The 27,742-nt window shown below is 41.8% G+C and overlaps 1 protein-coding gene and 1 pseudogene across 3 annotated transcripts in view; both read left to right on the top strand.

The window, feature by feature from the left end:
• Positions 1-20,821, top strand: part of LOC114840831 — a 51,148-nt pseudogene extending 30,327 nt beyond the window's left edge.
• LOC114840832 (GDP-L-fucose synthase-like) overlaps positions 13,980-27,742 on the top strand; it is a 58,487-nt gene continuing 44,724 nt past the window's right edge. For 2 of the 3 annotated variants that reach the window (XM_034296969.1, XM_034296971.1), the window contains exon 1: positions 14,000-14,062. The gene's annotated coding sequence lies outside the window, so the exon portion shown is untranslated. Of the gene's footprint in view, positions 14,063-27,742 lie in introns of all 3 variants that reach the window. The other variant, XM_034296970.1, reaches the window with a different exon arrangement.

Here is a 27,742-nt window from a genome sequence, read left to right as displayed (position 1 = left end):
AGTATGAGGAAACGATGAGCCCATCAATATTTGCAATCAATTTAAAGGCAATAGAAGTTATATTCGTTTCTCATTTTTATTTGAGAAAAAAAACAGATTCAAAGTATGGCAGCTGCACTACCTTGCCATACCCAATTGACGGATGTATTGTACATCAATATTAAAAGATCTATCATAGGGGCTACCAAGATTAATTTGTGGAAGAATAAAATATGTTTTTGAAAACCCTGTAACCCCAATTGTATCATATTTGCTACATGAGTTTCTGAGACCTCTACGTACAAGCAATCATCTGTGAAAATGTTCCCCGGTGGAAAGTGTTTCAAAAGTGTAGGGTAAGCCATGTGTTTACTGCTGTGATTGAAAATGCAAAATCTGCGTATAAGCCTCAGTTTATAAACGGCGGTATTTGTCAAATCTCAGTCCTACCATAAGAAACACACATACTACAAAATATATTTTAAAACATTCATTAATAAAATAAGATTTTCTTTACAAATAGCGATTGATTGTATTCATTGAGCTAATTGGCTTGCCAGGTAATATTCATTATGTAAATAAATGTTTAACGACTTCTGATTATTATTCAATAAATGTACTACATACATGTTCAAATATTTTACTTCTCTCTTGTCTTTTGAGTCTTTTCATGGAATCCCTAACATGTGCATTGCAGTTTTACATTGTGATTACGCAGTACAGATCGGGAGTATCATATTTCCCTAGAGAGTAGTACAAATAATTTTGTACTCTCAACATTTTTTTTTTTTTATTCTGACCATTTTCAGTTTCATTAAATCAATAACTTTATTTAAATACCAACAGTAGAATTCTATTCAGCTATGACCATGTAGTCTTACCAACACCCGTGTCAATCTAATTACTCATGTATAGGCTACTACGTTTAAGAAGGTACTGAAAAAAACATCATCAATTTGCCATAGCGCAAACTAGCGCAAACAAAGCATGTTGTTCGTGTAAAATCAGACATATAGCAAGTTGTACTTTTTTCATGGCCTGGCTAAAGAAATGTCATTTATTTATTGGGGATTGTGACTGGCTGTATTAAATAAGTCTCAAAATTGTGCTGATATAGGTCTACTGTCAAAATGAATCGCGGCTCCAGTCGTCCTTCATGTCAGTATAGGTTTCTGGCCTATAAGCAATATTTGTACTGTAAAATGTGTGCTGGTAAATAAATAGGTTTGTTGCATTACCTTGCTGCAAAACTTTGCAACAAACCTAGCATATATAAATATATTTAAATAAATATTCTTACCAAGCTATTAGCTAGGCTATGTTTTATGCCATTCCTAAACGAATGTCGAGCTATCTCAAATCGATTTAATAGATTAACAGTACATAGGATACTCTGTCAAACATTACTCAGAATTGCTTAGGTCTGGGTTTCAAAATCTAGCCTAACTTTGTGCTAGAATAATCACGGCTCCACAAATAGTAATTCCATAACCATTTGGTAACTATTAACACCCTCCCTATTCTTTCATTTTCCATTCAATTCTAACTGTTAAATATGCATTGACTCTGGTATGGTGAAAAAAAAATTTGAACAATAAACGAAATAAGAAATATATGCTAGCCTATATAACAAACGTTTAAAATATATTTCCTTCAAATAAAATCATGTTTTAGTTTAGCTTCTATCAAATATCCTGCTTGAACAAATTCAGCAACATATTTTACTGTCCGAATTTGTCTGAATAGAACGGGAAACTACTTTTAGCCATCAAGTGGCTATTTGATCTAGAGTTCTTGTAGCAAGCGAATCTCTGAGCGATTTTTGACAAGATATCAGGCATCACATGCATATATTTCTCTGCCCTTGTCAACACAGGGTTGTTCACTTGAAGTATATTAAAACAGAAAAAAACTGATTCGATTTCAATTATTTAAAACACAGATTTTCCTTAACTGTTGGCTACACTGAATAAAATACTGTATAAACACGCACTAAACTTGCAAAAAGCACCTTCCGGTATACGGTTCAGCCTTCTTTAGAATAAAAATCCACGAGAGACCAGCGCCCTCGCCAGGATTAGTGAATAAATACATACATGTATACACGTGCGTTCAGTCGTTTATGTCAGTCGACTGAAGCAGTCGTCTGAGCGCGTATACTGACGCTACGCGTATAGGTGACTGAACAGTGCGACTGTGTTGGACGACTGAACGTGTATACCACCGCGTATGCGACCGCGTATACGTCTATACGCGTATACAACAGTGTATACATGTATACGTCTATGTATACGTGTATGTAGTGTATACACGGTCGTATACGCGTATACACGTATACACGGTCGCATACGCGGTGGTATACACGTTCAGTCGTCCAACATAGTCGCACTGTTCAGTCACCTATACGCGTAGCGTCAGTATACGCGCTCAGACGACTGCCTCAGTCGACTGACATAAACGACTGAACGCACGTGTATGCGTCTATGTATTTATTGACTTATCCGGTAGAGAGCACTGGTCTTTCAAGAATCTTTTCGCATGAACAGGAAATACAAATAAGCATCTGACTGTCTGGGGTTCATTAGCACTAGATCCGTCAAATGCCTAAGCCAGGGTTGTCCAAACAGTTCCACGGAGGGCCGAGTGTCCGCTGGTTTTTGGTTTTTCCTATAAATTGGTTCCCAGTTCACCTAAACAACAAGGTGAGGGTAGAAACTTTAACCTATTAGTAACCTAACTATCTAGTACAAGGTGAGAGCGAAAACCAGCAGACACTCAGCACTCCTTGGAATTGTTTGGACACCCCTGGTTTAAGCCAATTCGCGTTTGTGTTTGTAATAAAAAAAAAAAGCAATTTTGAAAGCTAAACCCTCCTCCTTCCATAACTTGTCATAAATATGTGTATATTAGGCTACATCCGTCCTTTGTCAGAATTCTAAATTAAAAAACTGAAAACTATTTAACCTGTTTGTTGTTATCCTGTATTAATAATCAGCCAAAAGCACACAAGTTGTAGTTGGTACCCAGGCAGGCGTTAATCACCCCGAAATGAATGACTGACTTCAATGGATGAGTGGGCGATACGATAAAAAATCAGAGCCTAGATATGCTACATAGGGAGAGATGTGTCAACCCTTCTTCCTAAACAAACACGGCTATATAGGTACTGTTTTCATGATATAGTCATTGAGAATCTCCTTTGTTGTACAATTAATTGGCAAGCCTCTTATATAGACTGCAATTATGCATAGAATAAAATGTAACAGGAAAAGTAAAATACATTATATATAATGAATATTACCTGGCAAGCCAATTAGCTCAGTGAATACAATCGATCACTATTTATAAAGAAAATCTTATTTTATTATTACATTTTTTTTAAATATTTTGTAATATGTGTGTTTCTTATGGTAGGACAGAGATTTGCCAAATACCGCCGTTTATAAACGGTGGCTTATACACAGATTTGGCAAACATTTTCAATCACAGCAGTAAATACATGGCTTACATTTTTCCACCAGCGAACATTTTCACAGATGATTGCTTGGACGTAGTGGTCTCAGAGATTAATGTAGCAAATATGTTACAATTGGCGTTAGTGTTTTCAAAAACGTATTTTATTCTTCAACAAATTAATCTTGGTAGCCCCTATGACAGATGTTTAACATTAATGTACAGTGCATGCCCAGGCATCAACTGGGTTTGGCAAGGTAGGGCAGCTGTCATACTTTGAATCTGTTTTTTATAAAATAAAAAATAAAAAATAATTTAACTTCAAATTGATTTGCAAAAATGGATGGGCTCATCGTTTCCTCATGCTCGTCGTTTTCTCACATGTGCATGCAATATGATGATATAATGTATATAGCCTATTCATGTTGCACGTTTGGAGTGTTTGCATGTGTGTGTTTGTGACCACGTTACGTTCTACATAGCTAAACTTATCAAAATGAATAGAGGCGGAAAGAAAAATCAGTGGTGGCTAGTTTGCAATTAACGAGCATGAACAAGAGATGAAACTACTGCTTTGGGACCTGTGAACTGTGTGACCTCGGGTGCTCCATAGAAAGGATCGATCTTTTTGAGAGTCAACTTGGACTTTGGGGAGCACTTATTGAAATTGAAAGTTTTTTTACTGTATGGTCATATTATGCGTATTATTACAACCATAATATGCACTCATTCAGGCATTTTGTTCAGCTGCTTTTGTTTGTGCTGCTACAGTTTTTCATAAGCTAGATTTCTATTGGATAGCCAGGTTGGGATAGCGCACTGGCTTTACTCCCTTTCCACAATATCTGTCATTATCGTTAAGAAAGGCAGTCGCAAAACAAACCTTTATCAGCACTAACGGAGCACAAACAATTTAGCCTATTTTGAGTGAATTTGATCTATAAAGTAATCTTAAATATTCTAAAAAATGAAAGCAGCACAAACGAAAATGTTAACAGCACAAACCAGTACAAACGATTGAGCCTATTTTGGGTTGGGGACTAACTTCACGCAGGTCTTGAACACCTACAATAGGTTGGCATGTAAGTCAATGCATTTCTTTATTTTCTGTTAAGTTTAAACAAATGACTAATGATTATTAGACCTCCACTCTCTGTCCTAGATGTCATGTCACATTGCCATGCCTCCGCTTTTGCTGAAATGACACCCCTGAATTAAGTATTAGCCATAATAACCGCAAATGCGGTTTATGTAGGCTATAGATGGAGTTAATACTGGGGTTTGTATACAAAGATATACAATTAATGGTGCGGTTTATACACGGTGCAGCTTATAAACGGGGAATTATTACGGTATGGAAGTGGTGTCTGGTAAATAAGAACATGAGTCTACTCTTTGTCAAAAATCGCTCAGAATTGATTAAATTGTCGGCGTTTCAAATAAGACCTTTTGCTAGAACTGTGGATCCAAAAGCCATTTGGTAGATACATAGTTTTCCGTTCTATTAATTTAGATATATTCTGACTGTAAAATGTGTTGCTGAATTTGGTGGAGCGGGGCATGTGATATCAGCTAGATAAAAACATGATTTCATGTTAATTTATTTGTCATACCAAACTGGCTACGAAGTAGGCTTTAGCCTATACATACAATGTAAAACATAGTATTCGTGGTCGTTTAAAATCAAATAGTATGTTGTCATGCTTTCATTCCCTGATAAACAATAATTAAGGTAGCCTATCGATTTGTGATGGTAACGGCTTTATAAAATGTCTACAAACTTGTACGCTTAAAATAATTGGCGGCTCCAACTTTTGTCTTGTCAGTATGAAAGTGCTGGTAAATAAGGTCATTGCATTACCATGACACACAACGACAAACTAAAGGAATATTACAACTAGGCCCATATTTAAATAGTCTTAGCAAGCTATTAGCTTTGTTTTTATTACGTTCTTTAACGAATGTCACGTTGTTTAATTGTGTTTACAGCTAGGACTATATTAAATCGATTTAGTAGACTAGCACGATAGAATACTGTCAAACATTAGGCTTGCAGTGGTCTCTGTTCCAAATTATAGCCTACATTTGTGATAGAATAGTCACGACTCCACAAAAAATAATCCAACTATAAACACCCTCCCTATGCTTTTATATTGCCTTTACTTTTAACGGTTAAATATGCATTCACTTTGGTAACGAATGGGAAAATATAATTTGAAGTCAGCGTATACACTCCCTACTAAGCACAGTATAACTGAAATAAAATGTGCTATGTAATACTCTGTTGAAATACAATTTCTTAATATAATGTTTTTTTAGTACCTTTTTTAGTACCTAACAACCTTATTATATGGCGGGTGTTATAAAACTACCCGTACATGGCTGGCTGTTATTATTTAAATAAAGCTATTGATTTTATAACTGAAAATGGCAAAAATAAGAAAAATGAAAATAAGCTAGGGAGTACATTGTCTTTATACTACTCTCTAGAGAAATATGACACTCACGATCTGCACTGTGTAATCACAATGTAAAACTGCAATTCACAATTAGGAATTCCATGAAAATTCAAAAGACAAAACTGAAACATTTGAATATGTATATAGTACATTTATTGAATAATTACCAGATGTCGTTAAAGCAATTATTTCCATATTTACAATGCACATTTAAATGATATCTACAATACTGAAAAATAAATTATATAGGCTACACATTATACGTAAGCCTATCAGTTTTCTGTGAAGAAAAATATAAGAGAAAGAAGTCCTGTTTACAGAAAAGGGTCCAATAAAATAGATTCTTCATGGGAAACCTGTAGGAGAGATGCAAACTTGTAAATATACTAATGAAAAACATGTAAATGTCTGCGATTTGAATGCGTTGTCCGTGGTTTAAACTAGCCACCCAGTCTCGCTTATTAAAACTCATACAGAGAAAGCAGCACAGCCAAGACAGTAATAAACATGGTCAAATAAAAATTATAAGCCTAAAAAAGATGTTGCAGTTATAGGGCTACAATGGTTTGATTGAGAAATGGACATGAACTTCAAATTGGGAAGGGAGGACATATAGGCTAAAGCCAATGGCCGACACAGTTTACATTTATGAAATGTTCGAGAGTGAAAACAATTATTACAATGTAGCTCGCAAACCGAGGCAACAAAACTCACTGGTAACTAAATGTATTGCATAACCAAGCACCTCCACATGCCTGGTGGTTTTAGCTAGATGAAAATAATATCTTAACTCACCTGTATTTAGCCGAAAAACTAACCCGTTCCTCTTCTCTTCGTCGGAGGTGTTTAACAACTTCCTGTTCGTACAGACTAGTGATCCCCGGGTTTCTGCGCCCTCTACTGTACAGGATAATATCTACACGCGTACACACGTGCGTTCAGTCGTTTTTGTCAGTCGACTGAAGCAGTCGTCTGAGCGCGTATACTGACGCGTCGTGTATACGGGTATAGGAGCGCGTATACATGGGTGCATACACGTATACACGTATACACGGTCGCATACGCGTATAGACGTATACACGGTCGCATACGCGGTGGTATGCACATTAGGTCGTTTCAATAGCTTAATAAAGTCCCTTTTCACCTGCCATACCCACCCACCAACACACCCACCCACCAACACACACACACACACACACACACCCACCAAAACACACACCCACCCACAACCACACACACACCCAGTTTTTTTATGAATTGGCCCTGTTAACTTTTCCTTACACGCCATTTCATATGGTTAAAATAAACGTAGTATTGGTTAAATAAGGCAACATTTTAAATCCCAGCAGTCTTTTTTAATAGTCTCAGCCAGGCGTGTTAGTCCAGCTTTAAGATTTCCAATCTGCTCCTATAGACTGCCTTGAATGAATACTTCTCACTATCTTACCTGTTGTTTTTCTTTTTTTTTTCTAGTCAGAAAGCCTTGTCACTAAACAAGTTACCAGTAGTGATCTGAGTGATGAGTCATTTAAGTGATTAGTTTTGTATCATTCTATTGAAATGTCAGGATTGAAGATGTTTTCAAAGTATCCTTGGTTGATACTGATATAGAAATTGTCTATCACATGTTACTGCAATAATGTAATTTCCATTAAGTTGTTATTAGTTGTTAAGGTGGCAGTTCCCCTCCAAGAACTGCCACCTTAACGTGGTGGAGGGGTTTGAGTACCCGAGTGACCCTAGGAGCTATGTTGTCTGGGGCTATATGCCCCTGGTAGGGTCTCCCAAGGCAAACAGGTCTTAGGCGACGGGTCAGACTAAGAGCGGTTCAAAAACCCCTTAATGATGATTAAAATTATGTGTACCGTGACGTCGCCCGGTATGGCGCAGCCAGGGCCCCACCCTGGAGCCAGGCCCGGGGTTGGGGCTCGTATGCGAGCGCCTGGTGGCCGGGCCTTCCCCCATGGGGCCCGGCCGGGCTCAGCCCGAACGGGCGACGTGGGGCCGCTCTCCCGTGGGCTCACCACCCACAGGAGGGACCATAAGGGGCCGCTGCGAAGAGGATCGGGCGGCAGTCGAAGGCAGGGGCCTAGACAACCCGATCTCTGGACACGGAAACTAGCTCTAGGGACGTGGAATGTCACCTCGCTGGCGGGGAAGGAGCCTGAGTTAGTGCGTGAGGTTGAGAGGTTCCGATTAGAGGTAGTCGGGATCACCTCTACGCACGGCTTGGGCTCTGGAACCACACTCCTTGAGAGAGGATGGACTCTTCACCACTCTGGAGTTGCCCATGGTGAGAGGCGGCGGGCTGGTGTGGGTTTGCTTATAGCTCCCCAGCTCTGCCGCCATGTGTTGGAGTTTACCCCGGTGAACGGGAGGGTCGTTTCCCTGCGCCTACGGGTCGGGGATAGGTCTCTCACTGTTGTTTGTGCCTACGGGCCGAACGGCAGTGCAGAGTACCCGACCTTCTTGGAGTCTCTGGGAGGGGTGCTGGAAAGTGCTCCGACTGGGGACTCTATTGTTCTACTGGGGGACTTCAACGCCCACGTGGGCAACGACAGTGACACCTGGAGGGGCGTGATTGGGAGGAACGGCCCCCCTGATCTGAACCCGAGTGGTGTTCAGTTATTGGACTTCTGTGCTAGTCACAGTTTGTCCATAACGAACACCATGTTCAAGCATAAGGGTGTCCATCAGTGCATGTGGCACCAGGACACCCTAGGCCGCAGGTCGATTATCGACTTTGTTGTCGTCTCATCTGACCTGCGGTCGTATGTCTTGGACACTCGGGTGAAGAGTGGGGCGGAGCTGTCAACTGATCACCACCTGGTGGTGAGTTGGATCCGATGGCGGGGGAAGAAGCTGGACAGACTCGGCAGGCCCAAGCGTACTGTAAGGGTCTGCTGGGAACGTCTGGCCGAGTCTCCTGTCAGAGAGATCTTCAACTCCCACCTCCGGCAGAGCTTAAACTGGATCCCGAGGGAGGCTGGAGATATTGAGTCCGAGTGGACCATGTTCTCCACCGCCATTGTCAAAGCGGCCGCTCAGAGCTGTGGCTATAAGGTTTCCGGTGCCTGTTGAGGCGGCAATCCCCGAACCCGGTGGTGGACACCGGAAGTAAGGGATGCCGTCAAGCTGAAGAAGGAGTCCTATCAGGCCTGGTTGGCTTGTGGGACTCCTGACGCAGCTGACGGGTACCGACAGGCCAAGCGGGCTGCAGCCCGGGTGGTTGTGGAGGCAAAAACTCGGGCCTGGGAGGAGTTCGGTGAGGCCATGGAGAAGGACTATCGGCTGGCCTCGAAGAGATTCTGGTAAACCATCCAGCGCCTCAGGAGAGGGAAACAGTGCCCTACCAACGCTGTTTACAGTAGAGGTGGGCAGCTGTTGACCTCAACTGAGGATGTCGTCGGGCGGTGGAAGGAGTACTTCGAGGATCTCCTCAATCCCGCTGTCACTTCTTCCATTGAGGAAGCAGAGGATGAGGGCTCAGAGGTGGACTCGTCCATCACCCTGAAGTCACTGAGGTGGTCAAGAAACTCCTCGGTGGCAAGGCACCGGGTGTGGATGAGATCCGCCCTGAGTACCTCAAGTCTCTGGATGTTGTGGGGCTGTCTTGGCTGACACGCCTGTGCAACATCGCGTGGCGGTCGGGGACAGTGCCTCTGGGATGGCAGACCGGGGTGGTGGTCCCTCTTTTTAAGAAGGGGGACCGGAGGGTGTGTTCCAATTATAGGGGGATCACACTTCTCAGCCTCCCCGGGAAAGTCTATGCCAGGGTTCTGGAGAGGAGAATACGGCCGATAGTAGAACCTCGGATTCAGGAGGAACAGTGTGGTTTTCGTCCGAGCCGTGGAACACTGGACCAGCTCTATACCCTCTACAGGGTGTTGGAGGGTTCATGGGAGTTTGCCCAACCAATCCACATGTGTTTTGTGGATTTGGAGAAGGCATTCGACTGTGTCCCTCGCGGCATCTTGTGGAGGGTGCTTGGGGAATATGGGGTCCTGGGTCCTTTGCTAAGGGCTGTCAGGTCCCTGTACAACCGAAGCAGGAGCGTGGTCCGCATTGCCGGCAGTAAGTCAGACTTGTTCCCAGTGCATGTTGGACTCCTGCAGGGCTGCCCTTTGTCACCGGTTCTGTTCGTAATTTTTATGGACAGAATTTCTAGGCGCAGCCAGGGGCCGGAGGGTGTCAGGTTTGGGGACCACACAATTTCGTCTCTGCTCTTTGCAGATGATGTTGTCGTGTTGGCCCCTTCTAACCAGGACCTTCAGCATGCGCTGGGACGGTTTGCAGCCGAGTGTGAAGCGGTGGGGATGAAAATCAGTACCTCCAAATCCGAGGCCATGGTCCTCAGTCGGAAAAGGGTGGCTTGCCCACTTCAGGTTGGTGGAGAGTGCCTGCCTCAAGTGGAGGAGTTTAAGTATCTAGGGGTCTTATTCACGAGTGAGGGAAGGATGGAACGGGAGATTGACAGACGGACCGGTGCAGCTTCTGCAGTAATGCAGTCGATGTATCGGTCTGTCGTGGTGAAGAAAGAGCTGAGCCGCAAGGCGAAGCTCTCGATTTACCGGTCAATCTACGTTCCTACTCTCACCTATGGTCATGAGCTTTGGGTCATGACCGAAAGGACAAGATCCCGGATACAGGCGGCCGAAATGAGCTTTCTCCGCAGGGTGGCTGGGCGATCCCTTAGAGATAGGGTGAGAAGCTCGGTCACCCGGGAGGAGCTCAGAGTAGAGCTGCTGCTCCTCCACATCGAGAGGGGTCAGCTGAGGTGGCTTGGGCATCTGTTTCGGATGCCTCCGGAACGCCTTCCTGGGAAGGTGTTCCGGTCCCGTCCCACCGGGAGGAGACCCCGGGGAAGACCTAGGACACGCTGGAGGGACTATGTCTCCCGGCTGGCATGGGAATGCCTCGGTGTCCTCCCGGAAGAGCTAGAGGAAGTGTCTGGGGAGAGGGAAGTCTGGGCATCCCTGCTTAGACTGCTGCCCCCGCGACCCGGCCCCGGATAAGCGGAAGAAGATGGTATGGTATGGTATGGTACAATGCCAAACCACACACTGCATCAATTACAATGTCATGGCCAATTTGCCAAGTCTGAATTGTAAGCCAAATCCTTCCAGAGAAAGTTCAGAGTCCACAGTTATATCGTCCAACCACTTCTCCATAAGCATGATGTTAGCATCTTGTATGTCCATATCAGTACACCTTTGCATTCCTGTTTTGTAAAACTGAATTCATCATATATTTTCAAGCTCTGTAGAGGTTGCTGCATTCACTTTCTTTGTCTCTATGCTGTAGAGTGCAGGAAAATGTAAAAATAAATCTAAATTGAAATACTTGAAAATAATGTCTTTACATACTAGGAGCATGCTAGATAATCAGTTAATAGGCCCCAGGGATAATAAGCTCCAAACGTGGCAAAACTATTGATATGTAAATGGTATAGCATAGCATTGCTATCACCCCGTTATTCTTATGCAAAACACCTGACCACCCCAGAATAACATCCTGACCACACCAGAATAACATCCTGACCACACCAGAGTAACATCCTGACCACCCCAGAATAACATCCTGACCACCCCAGAATAACATCCTGACCACACCAGAGTAACATCCTGACTACACCAGAATAACATCCTGACCACACCAGAGTAACATCCTGACCACACCAGAATAACATCCTGACCACACCAGAGTAACATCCTGACCACACCAGAGTAACATCCTGACCACACCAGTGTTTGTCAACAGCAAAGACCCCAGAAGATATCCTCAGAAGATACAAGATGGTCCTGGCAGCATACAAAAGGGAGGGAAGTATGGCTGCTGCATTCCAAACCGTGGGTGTTGACAGAAACACTGTGGCCATGAGTGAACCACAAGCAGAGATAATGATTGCGGCACCAGAGTTCTTCAAAAAACAACCAGCTTTTGAATGTGGTAATGATACACTGAACCAATATGTGAGAAGGATCAGCAAAAATGCAACAGCTGAGGTGAGCAATGTGATCAAAGAGAAGAAGAAACAAAATTAACTGCTCCCAATCACTTATACATTTAAGTGAACATGAAGTATGCACATGCTTGCACTCACACACTCGGAGACATGCTTTAGATAAACATGTTAAGATACATTGTGTTGTGGCTGTTTGTTGTCTTGCTATCCACCTGAGTTCATATACAATCTATCTTGCCCACATACATTGGATTTTACACACCTGAAACATGTTTTTAATTTTGGGAATATATCAGTCGAATATATTGGGTCTTACGTCAGTCAATCTGCCCGCAGTCACAATCTACCCCGCTGACATTTTCCGGAAATAGCTCCAATCTAACAGAGTCATACTCTTTCAGCCCCTCGACAACTTTAAACAGTACATCTACTGTATTATGTGAGCCTTGTTTTGGCCCAAAATAAAACACTTTTCGAAAGGTGGCCCATAATCCGGAATTAAAAGCCATTTGATCGGTCACACCAGCCTTAAACACATGGCCTTTGGGTAATTCATAAAATGCCATCTCCGGTAGCTCTGGGTTGAAAATGTATCCACCGATCCGACCATCATCCAATCCCCATTCCTGTGTCAACATATCCGGGTGTCGTTGATGGATTCGGGTTAAACTCTGCATCGGTTTCTTCTGGGCTGGCATGTTGATTGCATCTCTGCAGTCCATCTGTAATTTCTTACCAAATCGCTGAGCTGCGTTTAAGATGTTAGCTTTCACCGCTGTTTCACCCAAAACATTGATCGCAGCACAATCCTCCATGTTTTGTATTGTGTAGGTAAGTTAGCTCAGGCAAGACTGAATGACCATCACCGATGTCTGCGTGGTTTAAATACGCAGACCACGCCAATCAACCCATAAAACATGAAAGGTTAACAACCACCGGTTGTAGGCCATCTGTTGCACCACTTGTCAGAAGATTAAACACTGGGGGTTTAGATCTGACGAACACCTTTTGTTGAACATCAAACAACTTACCGCTGACACAACACTTATTTATTGCCTGGGAATTTAACATTCCAGAACCCTAAGCCCCATTTGTTAATCATCAAACCTAACCCACCTGTTATAACACAAGTCTGTTTTGCTCATCAGGCGTTGTAAAACATCAATCACTGACACATCAATGTAATCATAAATTACAAAGTCACCGGACATGCATACATCACTCCTGAAGTCCCGCCCGTACACACGTCATACAGGAAGTCCCACCCTAACATACATCATACAGGAAGTCCCACCCTAATATACGTCATACAGGAAGTCCCACCCTAACACACGTCATACCGGAAGTCCCACCCTACAAACTGGATGTCCCGCCCACCTGTCACGTCAATATGGAAGCCATAAATCACCATTCTGACACATTATACCCTACATTAACTACTAACATTGTTCAATGTCCCTTTGATAGCTAGCTATCAGCACAAGTATTACATGGCAATGATGGTGTAGCAGATACTATTGTTACGATTGTTTATTTCATTAGTTCATATATTTTGTCAGGGTGCAGTACTGAAAGACTCCAGCAGGGGCTAACATGGAGAGTTATTATCAGGCGCATGGTTCCCTTCCCCCACTCATAATACAGAGATCAATGGAAACGCAACATGTGTCTGTCTGTATTTTCATATTTTTATGTCCCCCTTTTCAGGTAAGCCCCTTAAATATCTGAATATGTGATGTGAATATGAGTTTGTGTGAATAGGATGTTTGGCGCACATGGCGAACGTGAATAGTTTCCGATGCTATGCTACCATGTCTCAATGCACTGTATTGTTAGCCTGCAGTTATCACATAAAATGAATGACGTGTAAAGTGGTACAACTAAGATGTTTGTGATTAATCAAAAGAGAAATCTATATTGAGGGAAACAGATGCTTTCACAACATTCAAGCAGGGTGGGCTTTGTGTTTAAGACAGGTCCAGCAGGATTTGAGCTTACAAAATGTATGAAGTTGACGTGTCAATTATGCGTAGAAGATGAACCCTCTGAACAGTTTGAGGAATCTAAACCTGATTGGATGAATGGTTCTTAAATAGGAAGGGAACAACAGGCATAACTCATTTTACAGGACAAGACAAACTAAAGCTTCAGTGGAGATCTTTGCAGATAAAAGACGACGTGAAGCTCTAACAGAAGATTCTACAGGGTAAGATTTTGGCATCTATTCATCTGATACTGCACATGGAGTTATTCCTAATTACACATTATTCCCTAAGCACTGTATAATTGTAACACACAGTTTACCGTGGGGATTAGTGCACAATTTTGGCTCATTGATTCAACGTATGACATGATTCCAATCATTGACAAAATGGAAAAATCGATTGGCCATAAGTGCATTTTAGCATTGGGCAATGCCATTGAGCTTTACAAAATAAAAGTCAACTAGGTGGGACATCAGGATCACAAAATTCCAACAGGAATTTTGGAGGGATACCAGTCAAGAAGAATTGTACTTATTCTGTAATATATGCAGTAGAAACATTTCTAACTTTCATACAACAAACAACACAAAAGAATGAACGGACCATTTGCATTGATTGACACATCCCTTGTGATCATGAAATATGCAATGAAATAAAGCATTATATGTTTAATTATGTCATTAAATGATGAAATATGTCATTAAGTGATGAAATATGCAATGGAATTAGGCATTATATGTTTAATTATGTCATTAAATGATTAAATATGCCATTAAGTGATGAAATATGCCATGAAATTATTAAATGTGCCATGATAGAATGAAAAAGACATCATGTGATGAAAAAACTAACTTGGGAAATAAATTTTTCTTAGGAAATATCATAAACATTACTTGAAAAAAGGGCCTAATATATTGATTTTATTTAATTAATTATTTTTATATTATTTATTTTGACTCCTTTGGTCCTTCATATATTCAAGGTCAAAAATCTTATTAAAATGATGGTTAACATACTCTCACATCCTCTATTTTCAGGAACTAAAAATAGAATTTGTGAAAACAGAGTTCCTTTCTATAAAAATATTGGGATCTGGCATGATGAAAAAATGTATGTAACTGAGCTGATGAAGAAATTAAAGATAAACATTGGTGAACATTTTATACATTCTTCTACAGAAACAAAACCTTTTTTAATTGGTGAATATATTAGAATAGATTCAAATGTATTGTCATTCAAAAAGTACAAGTACAGTACAACAAAATGCAGTTAGCATCTTACCAGAAGTGCAAATATAAGAGGGCATATATGTCAAACATAATGACTCTTAATAATTACTCTATATGAAGAACTACCTACATTGAGGAGAACAAGTAATTGATACCCTGCCGATTTTGCAGGTTTTCCTACTTACAAAGCATGTTTTTTTTCCTCCACTTTTGAAGATGATATTTAAGGCACTGGCAAGTCAACGATCAGCAAGTCATTCTATCACTCTGTGAAATAACGCTTAATCTAAGGTGCGGAAATATACCCTTAACAGAATCTGAACTCCGAAAAGTAAATAGACAATAAGCCAACATTATATACATGTCTAGAAAGAACACTTCAGTTGCAAAGAAAAGAAAAACCATCAACCAGAAAAAAAAATATTCTACCGTTACTAAGCGTTGCCGTTCCATTCCTAACCAGTTTAATTGCTATGAGACACGGTTAAACAACATGGAACAAGTTCAGAAAATGTTTCTGGTGCCACAACATCAGTTAGAAAAACTGCGAGAATCCAAAACGACTAGCACCGAGGTAAGACAGTCTGTTGACAATGATTTGTCCCCATAAAATACGTCCCCATAAATAGAATGTGAAATTCATATGTAACATTTTACCAATTGTGATTTAAAAAAAACATTAGCCACACATTCTTCACAAATTCAAACTACTTAAAAGATGTAGATATATTATTTTGCCAATTCCTTTCACTTATGTTTTCCCTTATTTCACCCCACCTCCAGCTCGTTCTCCCTCTCCACAGATGGAAGATAACATTTTGGATCAGAGTGCTCCTATGCGTGTGTTGGTTACCGGGGGGACCGGTTTGGTGGGTAGGGCCATACAGCATGTGGTCCGTGAAGAGCGAGGGATCCGGGAGGGTGAGGAGTGGATCTTCCTCTCTTCTACGGACGCAAACCTCATGTGAGAAAACACACACGTAGACATACAGTCACACCAAATATGAACACAGGGCAAAGCACACTCGCTTGTTCCCCTTTGTAGTCCAACATTACTTTTGTTCCTGTACTTCAAAAATGAAGCTGTGTGTGTGTGTGTGTGTGCATTGGTGCATTCGTTGGTGCGTGCATGCGTTGCCGCGTGCATTGGTGTGCATCCTCAGGGACGCGGGTGAGACACGGGAGGTGTTTCAGAAACACCAGCCAACACATGTCATTCACTTGGCAGCCATGGTTGGAGGACTCTTAAAAACATGAGAGCCAACCTGGACTTCTGGGTAAGACGTGAACACACATTCAATAGTGTGGTTTGAAATAGGCACAAATATGTTTATAACCTACTGTAAACAGTCTGTAATGTGCTTTAGTATATGCCTACTTACAAATTTAAAGCACATTTTCCCCCCTCCTAAAGATAAAAGTAGATGTGTAGTGTGGGAAACCTTAATTTTGTATTGTTTTCCTGTTAACCTTTCTGTCTTTATGGGGTCATCAAAGTGTATATCTGTAAACTGATATGTAAGGTGTTCATGAGTGCCTAGTGGCCTTTCCTCTTACCGCCACTTATGGACATTATTACGCAAAAAATCTCTTTTGTTGTTTTATCTGTTAGAAATGGGGAATTTCACCCTACATAGAAAAGAATCTCAGGTAGCAATTGATTTTCCTCCATGTGCAAATAGGATGTCAGAAAGGAGCTCTACTTTATCATTCTCTTCGTCCTTGTTTCATTCTTCCAACATGGTTATACTCAGCTGTTGTCCTGTTTACTTTAAAGTGTTTGTCATCAAAGACCTAAAATCTACAACGATTAGCGAATGTTTATTTATCAGTATGTTTTATGTTTCTAACCGTCCACGTCTCCAGAGGAACAACATTTACATCAATGACAACGTTCTCCAGGCTGCTCACGAGGTGGATGCTGTCCGGGTGGTCTCATGTCTGTCCACCTGCATCTTCCCTGACAAGACCACCTACCCCATTGATGAGACCATGGTGAAGAGAGTCTTCCTCTGTGTTTTATGTGCATGTGTGAGACAGTAGTTCTCTGTTGTCATCAGTGTGACATCCTGGTTGTGAGCTCAATTATGTCTCTTTCTAGATCCACAATGGCCCTCCTCACAAATCTAACTTTGGCTACTCCTACGCCAAGAGAATGCTCGATGTTTACAACAGGTGTGTTCCGTTTAACCTTCACTTCTCTTCCACCAGGCTGACCTGGGTGTCCAGCATACTGAATGTCTGCAGGTCTGTTGACGTGTGTGTATGTCTGCAGGTCTGTTGACGTGTCTGTATGTCTGTAGGTCTGTTGACGTGTGTGTATGTCTGTAGGTCTGTTGACGTGTGTGTATGTCTGCAGGTCTGTTGACGTGTGTGTATGTCTGCAGGTCTGTTGACCTGTGTGTATGTCTTCAGGTCTGTTGAAGTGTGTGTATGTCTGCAGGTCTGTTGACGTGTGTGTATGTCTGTAGGTCTGTTGACGTGTGTGTAAGTCTGCAGGTCTGTTGACGTGTGTGTATGTCTGCAGGTCTGTTGACGTGTGTGTATGTCTGCAGGTCTGTTGACGTGTGTGTATGTCTGCAGGTCTGTTGACGTGTGTGTATGTCTGCAAGTCTGTTGACCTGTGTGTATGTCTGCAGGTCTGTTGACGTGTGTGTATGTCTGCAGGTCTGTTGACCTGTGTGTATGTCTGCAGGTCTGTTGACGTGTGTGTATGTCTGCAGGTCTGTTGACGTGTGTGTATGTCTGCAGGTCTGTTGACGTGTCTGTATGTCTGTAGGTCTGTTGACGTGTGTGTCTGTCTGCAGGTCTGTTGACCTGTGTGTATGTCTTCAGGTCTGTTGAAGTGTGTGTATGTCTGCAGGTCTGTTGACGTGTGTGTATGTCTGTAGGTCTGTTGACGTGTGTGTAAGTCTGCAGGTCTGTTGACGTGTGTGTATGTCTGCAGGTCTGTTGACGTGTGTGTATGTCTGCAGGTCGGTTGACGTGTGTGTATGTCTGCAGGTCGGTTGACGTGTGTGTATGTCTGCAGGTCTGTTGACGTGTGTGATTGTCTGTTATCTGGCAGGGCGTATCACGACCAAGAGCGTGAGCGTTTCTACACGGCAGTGATACCAACCAATGTGTTTGGTCCTCATGATAATTTCAACATCAAGGACGGGCATGTTCTACCAGGACTCATACACAAAGCCTACATCGCTCAGAGTAAGATCACCAAAATAACAACAGGAATCTGCATCAGGCCTTTACTCTGCATACAAATCAGGCCTTTAACACTTTGAATGTGTGTGTGTGTGTTTATTTTTTGTGTGTGTGTGTGTGTGTGTGTATGTATGTATACATGTATGTGTGTGTGTGTATGTATGTATGTGTGTGTGTGTGTGTCAGAGGAGGGCAGTCCATTAGTGGTGTGGGGCTCAGGAACTCCCAGAAGGCAGTTCATCTACTCGTTGGACCTGGCTCGCCTCTTCCTCTGGGTGCTGACAGAGTACCAAGAAGTGGAACCCATTATCCTGTCTGGTTAGGAAACGCGTCTACACAAACCGATGTACACTAAGATGTATCTTCTATACTAATCAACTGGATACTTGCATAACTTGTCTCTCCTCCCAATGCAGTGCAAATTATTTTGCCAAAAGGTGGATTTGCAGTGAGAAAGAGAAAGTACATTTGTCAGATATTCCTGTCGATTGATGCAAGATATTTACTTGTTCTTAAATTAATGCTTAAAAAAAGTGAAAGCCAGGTAACATTTTATCTCTTGTAGTCTACACGTCCCAGTTAATTAAACATAATAGAAGAAATGACCCAGTTAGCATTACATGTGTATTTCAAAGATCCCAGGGAACAGTTGTCTGCTTATTTTTAATAAAAAATGATGTATAGCATGAGTGTGGGATATTGTTCTTTTATAGTAAGTCAGATAATGTAAATAGTTGCACAAACTCAAATCACCACAGTGGTCATTTTAATCACATCCTTATCTGTCATGTTGGTCATTCCCTATTTAGTGCTTTCAGTATACTAGTCCAGGGTAGTTTGATTCTCAAAAGGCTTTCCAAACACAAACACCCCCCAACACACACACACACAGACACACACACACAGACACACACAAACAGACACACAGACACAGCGTTGAGTATGTCTTCTCATTTCAGTCGGTGAGGAAGAAGAGGTGTCCATCAAGGAGGCAGCAGAGGCTGTTGTCGAGGTGATGGGGTTCAAGGGTCAAGTGACTGTATCCTTCCAACTGTCTGCCTGGCCAGATAGACTGTGCACACACACACACAAGTTTGTACATACAGAAACACACACATACATATACACAAATGCACTGACACACAAGCATGTACATATACACACACGCACACTCAATCTCAAGGTACCGCTGCATGTTTGCTTCTTTAACCCCATGTCTTCCAGTATGACACAACTAAAGCAGATGGACAGTTCAAGAAGACAGCCAGTAACGCCAAGCTTCGCCAGTACTGTCCCAACTTCACCTTCACCCCCTTCAAACAAGGTACCTTCATTCACAGCACTGGGAACTTGAGGAAAACATTTTGGGAAAATGTTCAGATTTATTTACGAGAGATTGTACACCTTAGTTAAACATTGTGGTGGTGTTGTGCTAAAACCAGCATATTAAGTACCACTGAGTGGTTACTGCTTTGAAAATGACAGATGCCTTACGTTAACAAAAATGAACACAGTTTGGCAGGGATTTTGCTGTTGATCACTTTCTTATTGCTATGGAGGCCTTCCATTAAAATGAGCTGTGGGGCCTTTTGATAGCAGCAGTGAGGTTCTAGAGGTTTTTCACCACCCGTTGCCGGGCCGTTCGGTCAGCCACGGAGCAACCACTGTGGCGCAGTTTGTCAGAAAGTTCACAAGTATCTTGGAGGACAGGCAGGCTTTCTTCAGCCTCCTCAAAAAATACAGGTGCTACTGCACCTTTTTGACCAGGGCTGATGTGTTGAGGGATCAGTATAGGTCCTCAGAGAGGTGGACACCCAGGAATTTGAAGCCAGACACACGCTCCACCTCAGTGCCATCGATGAGAACTGGGGCGTGACTGCAGCCTTTAGACTTCCTGTAATCCACAATGATCTCCTTGGTTTTCTTTGCGTTGAGGGCCAGGTTGTTATCAGTGCACCATTCCGCCAGGCACTTGACCTCCTCTCTGTAGTTTGACTCATCTTTGTCACTGATCAGGCCTACCACCGTGGTGTCGTCTGCAAACATGACTTGACTGGGGTCTGTTGGTTAGGAAGTCCAGTGTCCATTTTCAGAGAGGGGGGCTGATCCCCAGATCATGGAGTTTGTTAATGAACCACATGATAGTCTGGAGAGTGTGGTCTGGTTTTCACGGTTGGTCTTGTTCTTCCCTCTATAGCCCTGAAGGAGACTTGTGATTGGTTTGTGGCCAACTACGACTCCGCCCGCAAGTAAAGATTCCTCCAATTGGATTGAACGCCAGTCCTAGCAAGTCAGCCGGAGCTAGAGGTGAAGGCGTGATTGGTTGTTCAGGTTGGGAGGCCTCCATATATGAAGACCGATATCTGCCATTAAATCGTTTAAATCCTTCCCCCAAACCAACTCCTTCTAATTATCTAGATCTTCGACAATGGTTGTTTGCTTGAATCTAAAGATTTCTTAAGGGTTTCAACCTCTGACACTTGAATTGGCTATTGCATTGAAACCAGTACTTTTCACTAATAAACTGACAGGCCAAAACAGTCCCATACATTCAATAAATCTTAATTTATCTATGGCCTTCTTTGACACTTAAATTGCAATTACAAACTGTAATATTCAGCCTGTAATGAAGCCTGTAATATTCAACCTTTAATGAAGCCTGTAATATTCAGCCTGTAATGTTCAGCCTGTCATGAAGCCTGTAATATTCAGCCTCTAATGAAGCCTGTAATATTCAGCCTGTTATGAAGCCTGTAAAATTCAGCCTGTAATATTCAGCCTGTAATGAAGCCTATAATATTCAGCCTGTAATCATGTAAAATGTAACATCCACCTGAGGTAGCCAAACCTGAGCTTATTTGACAGATAACCTATGCCACATAAAATTACTCATAAAACAGAGGGTTATGAATACATAATATTTAGTGGTTTGCTTTCCCTGGTATTACCTTCAAATTGCAAAAGAATAATGATTAATCAGTATAGGTTATTAAAAGTGTGTAACTATACATGATTTTTGTTTTAGAAACTACTCAATGTCTTGTTAAACATGTAAATAAAACACATTGGAATTACACTTTTGCAGTTGGCTCTGTTGCACCATATGAATAACTAGATCAAATATGTTTAAAAAATAGTTTGGTAATCTTGAAAGGTTGCGGAATGTATCTTTTACTACTGTAACACACGTTACAGGCTAATTTCCCATGCTTATTGCCTGGCTACAATATTTTCATTTACAATATTTACAATAAATCATTAATATCTAATTAATATTGTCCTACCTAAGAAATAGCAACTAATGAGAAAGTGAAACTAAATGCTAAAAACATTGTAATACCACGCAGTTACATTTCTATTTAAAATGTACCTACCTAGGAATAAGAAACTCAAGAGAAAGGGAAACTAAAAGGCAGTGTGATGGCATGGGCATGCATGGCTTCCAATGGCCCTGGGTCACTAGTGTTTATTGATGATGTGACAGATGACAGAAGCAGCCAGACAAATTCTTGCAATATTTTTGTTCAATCCCTTGAATTAAAGCTGAATGTCTGCATTCTGCATTTCAATTGCATCTCAGTTGTTTCATTTCAATTCCATTGTGGTGGCGTACAGAGCCAAAATTATGAAAATGTTGCCAGTGTCCAAATATTTCCGGCCCTTACTGTATGTCTGTGTAAAGGTCAAAGGGGTGCATCAAAAAAACGAGGATCTCAAAACTGTTTCAATTTCTAACACAAACAAAAAAAAAGTGTTCATTCAAATACACTGTTCGGCAACGTAAAGTGTGGTGGAAAAAAACTGTCTCGCTGTCTTACCAGGACCCACCTCTGGCTCAAACCAAAAACACTTTCCTCAGGTGTGTTGGAGACGGGTATGATGAGTCTAGACAGGGAGCCGCCCTGTCGTTGGAGACAGTGGAACCTCTGCTGAGGGCTGCTATCGATGTGGTTCCTATGATGGCAATTCAAAAGTCCATACAGTTTACAAAAATGGAAGGTAAGACAGAAGAAAACTCTATTGCACAATCAACAGCATTATTTCTTGCAAGGAGAGAGTATAAATACATCAGTTCAAGTAATTCCAGAACATTCCCCCGTCCCAGAGGGGGATTCTCCCTACTATGCTCCCCACTTCCTGGTACCAAAAAGATGGGGGCGTGAGGCCCAATCTGGATTTATGCATTCTCAATGAACACGTAACGTCTCAACCTTTCCGCTTGACGTCTGTTGGAGTCGGCCCTCCCAGGTGATTTCTGCAACAGCATAGACCTGAAGTGTGGAGATGGTGCTGGAGCCTTGGCACTGAGAAGGGATCAGTGTGTTGTGCTTTGTTACCCATGGACACTAACAAACTCAGGGACTTTTATTGGCCATTATAATTTGTGCTCATTGTGCTTTAAGTCCCAACTGTACTGTGCATTATTCAGCATTGTAGACTACGGCAAGAAGACCCATTAGCCCAAAAAACATGTATTAAGATTCTGAACAATTCTGTATCCTTTATTCTGTTGAAGATAGCCACACACTCGACAAGCATGTTCTTTTCCAAAGTCCATTAAATGTACTTTATAGTTGTCAGAAACACAGGGTTAGAACAACGGTCAGCCACGTGTGAGAACTGGAACAGATCAAAACGGTGAACCCAAATGCAGAAAACCAGATGACAGTTCTGTGCAATGTCTGCAAATCTTTTGTCGGATGACCTGGGATCCTTTGTGTGTATGTTGGTGACTCCATATTGTACCAAACCCATTTTTGGAACCATGGTCGTGGCTCTTTTGGCATATCACTCAGGTCACTGGCGATGTCCCTGTGATGGAACATCACAACATTCGCCTTGTTGTAAAGACTTCTGTTTGCTGTTAGTAGACAACCTTTGATGTTGAAGGAAGCACAAGAGTTCAGATCAAATGTAAAACCAAAAGGCCACATCCAGATCAAGACAATAATATCTGATTCTTTGACTCCATCCTCCGTCTGAAATCTGTCATGCTGGTCATGTGTCTTGGGTGTTTGGTTGGGAGCTGGCTGTGTCTGGTTCCCTTCCCTTAGTACACCAGGGCATGGGTAGGATCTGTTGGCTGTCGGTGTGTAGTACATCCAAACTGTACCTAGGACACACATTACTATGAAGCTGCCAAGAACTACAGGTCGTAGAAGGTCATGTGAAGATGCAGATAAAAATTGTCAATTGTACCTAAACTAAAACTTAGTGACTTCAGAGTTGGGACATAAGCTCCGCCCACTCCACTACCCTCTCCTTTCAATCGCCTTATTTTCTACCCTCAGGGCAGACCTACATGTTTGAGTAAGTAAAACTCTCAGAACTATATGTTTGATTAAGTAAAACTCTCCCATGCAAGAAGCGCTGGAAAATACAATGTTTTCAAAAGCATTAATTGCTTTTGCCTGTATTGACTTTATGACATCTGGATTCTTTGTCGTAGGATGCTGAGCTGGATTTGTATTTATCTTATTTTTTTTCTTCTGACCAAAACAAATGAAATACACCAGTTGCTGTCAGCTGAGCTGGATTTGTTTTTTTTAACCTTTGTTGCATGGGGAAAATGGCAAAGAGCTGTGCTTGAACAGAGAAAATAGTAAATGGGGGGTTGATGAAAAAGTCAAAGGGCCAGTAAAATGATAAATGGAAGTGTAAAATGTTTTTATTTTAACAATCTCTCTAAATTGGTTAACTCATCAAAAAATAATTCCTGGGATTCTAAATGAAACACTACTTTTTTAGTGGCAAAATTATGCATGACCATATTGTGATAAATTAGGAAAAGAATTAGGAAGCATCACCTGATGCTCTGTGAGTTATTCTATATGCCATGAGAATCTTTGGCAATTCCTCTTTCCAGTTCTTTCCGTCACAGTTGGTTGCACGGACCGCCTTCTTCAGGAATCTGTGGAAACGCTCACTCTTCCCATTACATTTCAGGTAGTAAGGTCCAAGGTCTTGGAGGTAACTCCAGTGTTGTAGTGGTTGATCTTCGTGTAGAGGTTGATTCAGTACACATGCATTGCAATTTCTGACCATTCTTTCAATGTCCATATTTGGCCAATAAAACTTGTTTCTCAAGAATTGTTTTGTTCTCACTACTCCTTGATCAGTTTCATGTGCTATGTTCATTGCTTGTTTCATTTTACCTTTTGGTAGCACCATCCAGTGCGCTCTCAGGATCAATCCATTGTGTGTAGATAATTCATCCGCACATCTTTTGTATGGTCGCATTTCCTCTGTTACCTGTGTTGACCATTGTCCTGTTTGAACAATTTGGAAAAGTTGTCACAGCGTTTCATCCTCTTGAGTATCTTTTTGGATGGCATCAAGTGTCATGGCTGGTATGCTACCACCACTACATCATGTGTAATGATGGAAAGTACCTTCTCCATGTACGTGTCGACATCTTTGTTGTCTTCTGTTAGCGCCAAAGGCAATCTAGAGAGTGAGTCGGCAACATTACTCTCTCCTGCAATGTGTTCAATGGGGTATTCAAAAGGGTGCAGTCTCATTCCCAGTCTCTGAATTCGTGGTGGTAGCATCGTTGCCTTTTATGGATTGAACATATAGATCAAAGATTTGTGGCAGTCAGTGAGCAACTTGCATAAGCAATCGGTTTGTTTTGTCCATTGGACTGTTTCTGTAACAGTACAGCCCCTAATCCTATTGGACTAGCATCCGATATCACTGTAGTATGAGCATCAATCAAATAAAGTAAGCAAGGTATGGTTGGCTTACCATAGCTCTCTTCATGTTAATGAATTACCTTTCAATCTCGCTTGTCCACTGCCATTCTTGACCTTTTCTTGACAATCTTCTAAAACCCATCTGTGATTAAATAACAAAATATTTATCCATCCATCCATCATCTTCCGCTTATCCGGGGCCGGGTCGCGGGGGCAGCAGTCTAAGCAGGGATGCCCAGACTTCCCTCTCCCCAGACACTTCCTCCAGCTCTTCCAGGGGGACACCAAGGCGTTCCCAGGCCAGCCGGGAGACATAGTACCTCCAGCGTGTCCTAGGTCTTCCCCGGGGTCTCCTCCCGGTGGGACGGGACCGGAACACCTTCCCAGGAAGGCGTTCTGGAGGCATCAGAAACAGATGCCCAAGCCACCTCAGCTGACCCCTCTCGATGTGGAGGAGCAGCGGCTCGCCTGTATCCGGGATCTTGTCCTTTCGGTCATGACCCAAAGCTCATGACCATAGGTGAGAGTAGGAACGTAGATTGACCGGTAAATCGAGAGCTTCGCCTTGCGGCTCAGCTCTTTCTTCACCACGACAGACCGATACATCGACCGCATTACTGCAGAAGCTGCACCGATCCGTCTGTCAATCTCCCGTTCCATCCTTCCCTCACTCGTGAACAAGACCCCTAGATACTTAAACTCCTCCACTTCAGGCAGGCACTCTCCACCAACCTGAAGTGGGCAAGCCACCCTTTTCCGATTTACTTAGTAACTCTGTAATATGATCAATCAATCAATCAATCAATCAAAATGTATTTATAAAGCGCTTTTTACAACAGCAGTTGTCACAAAGTGCTTTACAGAGACACCCGGCCTTAAACCCCAAGGAGCAAACAACAGTAGTGTTGAATTTCAGTGGCTAGGAAAAACTCCCTAAGAAGGTCGAATTTTAGGAAGAAACCTAGAGAGGACCCAGGCTCAGAGGGGTGACCAGTCCTCTTCTGGCTGTGCCGGGTGAGATATTAAGAGTCCAATTGGAATAATAAATAAATTTCTCTTGGCTAAATCCAGAGTATATTTGATTTTAGACTAGGTCAGAAGTATGACCAAGTGGACAAGGACAGGAACAGCAACGGTCCCCCCAAACCAGGTAATCCGCAGGTGTGGACCAGGACCTCATCTCCTTCTAAAATTTAAAATTGGAGGAAACTGAGAAAAGTTAGTAGTACATCCCTCATGCCCCCCAGCACAATAATATAGCAGCGTAACACCTTGGAAACTGAGATGATGAGAACCCAGATCACTGACAGATAATCACCACCTAATAGAAACATCATATATTAATGTAACTGTGTCAGGTAATACACACCTTATAGGAACATGGTTCATTCTATATGACAACATACAGTGATTATAAAGTGTATGACATCAATGGTTGACCAGCATTTAACCTTTTCATGCGTGAGTTTCAAATATTCCTTAACAACCCCCCAGCTTGAGTTTTTTTGCTCGTGAGTTCTCAGAGTTCCAGCATTTGAACATTCACCTAAGGAACACTAAATACATTGCATTGCAAGCTTCTCTTGTTGACTTATTAATTAATTAAGTTATAAACACTGCTTGAGCTAAATGTGAGTAAATAACAGCGCGGTCTGACCACCCATTGTTACGTTACTTGTACCTAGGCATGCTAATGGTGCGTCATAAACAATACGTTTTAATCACACCAGTGTGATCATACGCTTCAGGGACCACTCTAGCCTGATCACACTGGTGTGATTGTACGCGTCAAAAGGTTAAATGTGGTAGCAACTGGAATTGATGATGATTTTAGAGGTGAGTCGGGACTGAATGATCTACAAATCGTGTTTCATGATAAATAACTTCTCAACATGAGTTGTAGATTAGTCAGTCAGCCTCTTACCCAAAACAGCATCACATTGTTTATTCTGTATAAGGCAACTAGTGTAATTGAGGAAGGAAGCCATCTCTGCATCTTGTATCCTAACATAGAGTTGTATAAATGCCCACCTTTAAATATTTTATATTACAGATTCGGTGACACCATGGACAGAGTCATGTAATGTAGTGTTTAAGTACATTTCAACTTTTTCTACAATATTTTTATTTAAGGTCAGCAAAAAATATGTTCATACCGTGGCTAAAAAAAGAGTTTGTTGCAAGGGATTCCTCTATCCAACTCTATGGTCACTGACTACAAAACTGAATCACAAACCAAAAACCAACCAAATGGTTTCGGTTTCCTCAACATACAACGTAAAAGAAAAGTGTTATTGTAAGTAAATCCTTTTAGATGTATATTTAAATGATTGGTTTTGTAGACATGATCCCCTGTCTCGTGTGGTGGACATTTTCCAATGTACTGTGCAAATGTATAGATGCAAATGCATGTATTTGTGTGATATACTGTCTCTGGTACATAAAGTTGAATAAGTCAGATGTTTATATATATATTTCTGGGGATCTGGGAACCTTATATCACAGTGACATTAAATGGTCCATGTGTGAAATGGTGTAGTGAGATGTGTATTCATTTTGACTGGACATGGAGGATAAAACACTATTACATATCATACTGGGGTTTAAACAATAACCTGCCCATCAGATCACCACATTACCAAGTAGATGGAGCCATTTGGGACACAACCATTATAATATAAGAATTTTGAAGATATGGACTGCAGTCTAGTAATTGAAGATAGAGTGTAGTCTAGTAATTGACCATCGGAATAAGGGCATCATATGAAGATAGACT

The sequence above is a fragment of the Esox lucius genome, chromosome 14, assembly GCF_011004845.1.
Source record: "Esox lucius isolate fEsoLuc1 chromosome 14, fEsoLuc1.pri, whole genome shotgun sequence".
Lineage (NCBI taxonomy): Eukaryota > Metazoa > Chordata > Actinopteri > Esociformes > Esocidae > Esox > Esox lucius.
Note: the sequence above shows the minus strand (reverse complement) of the source record. Positions and strands in the feature narration are given on the sequence as shown.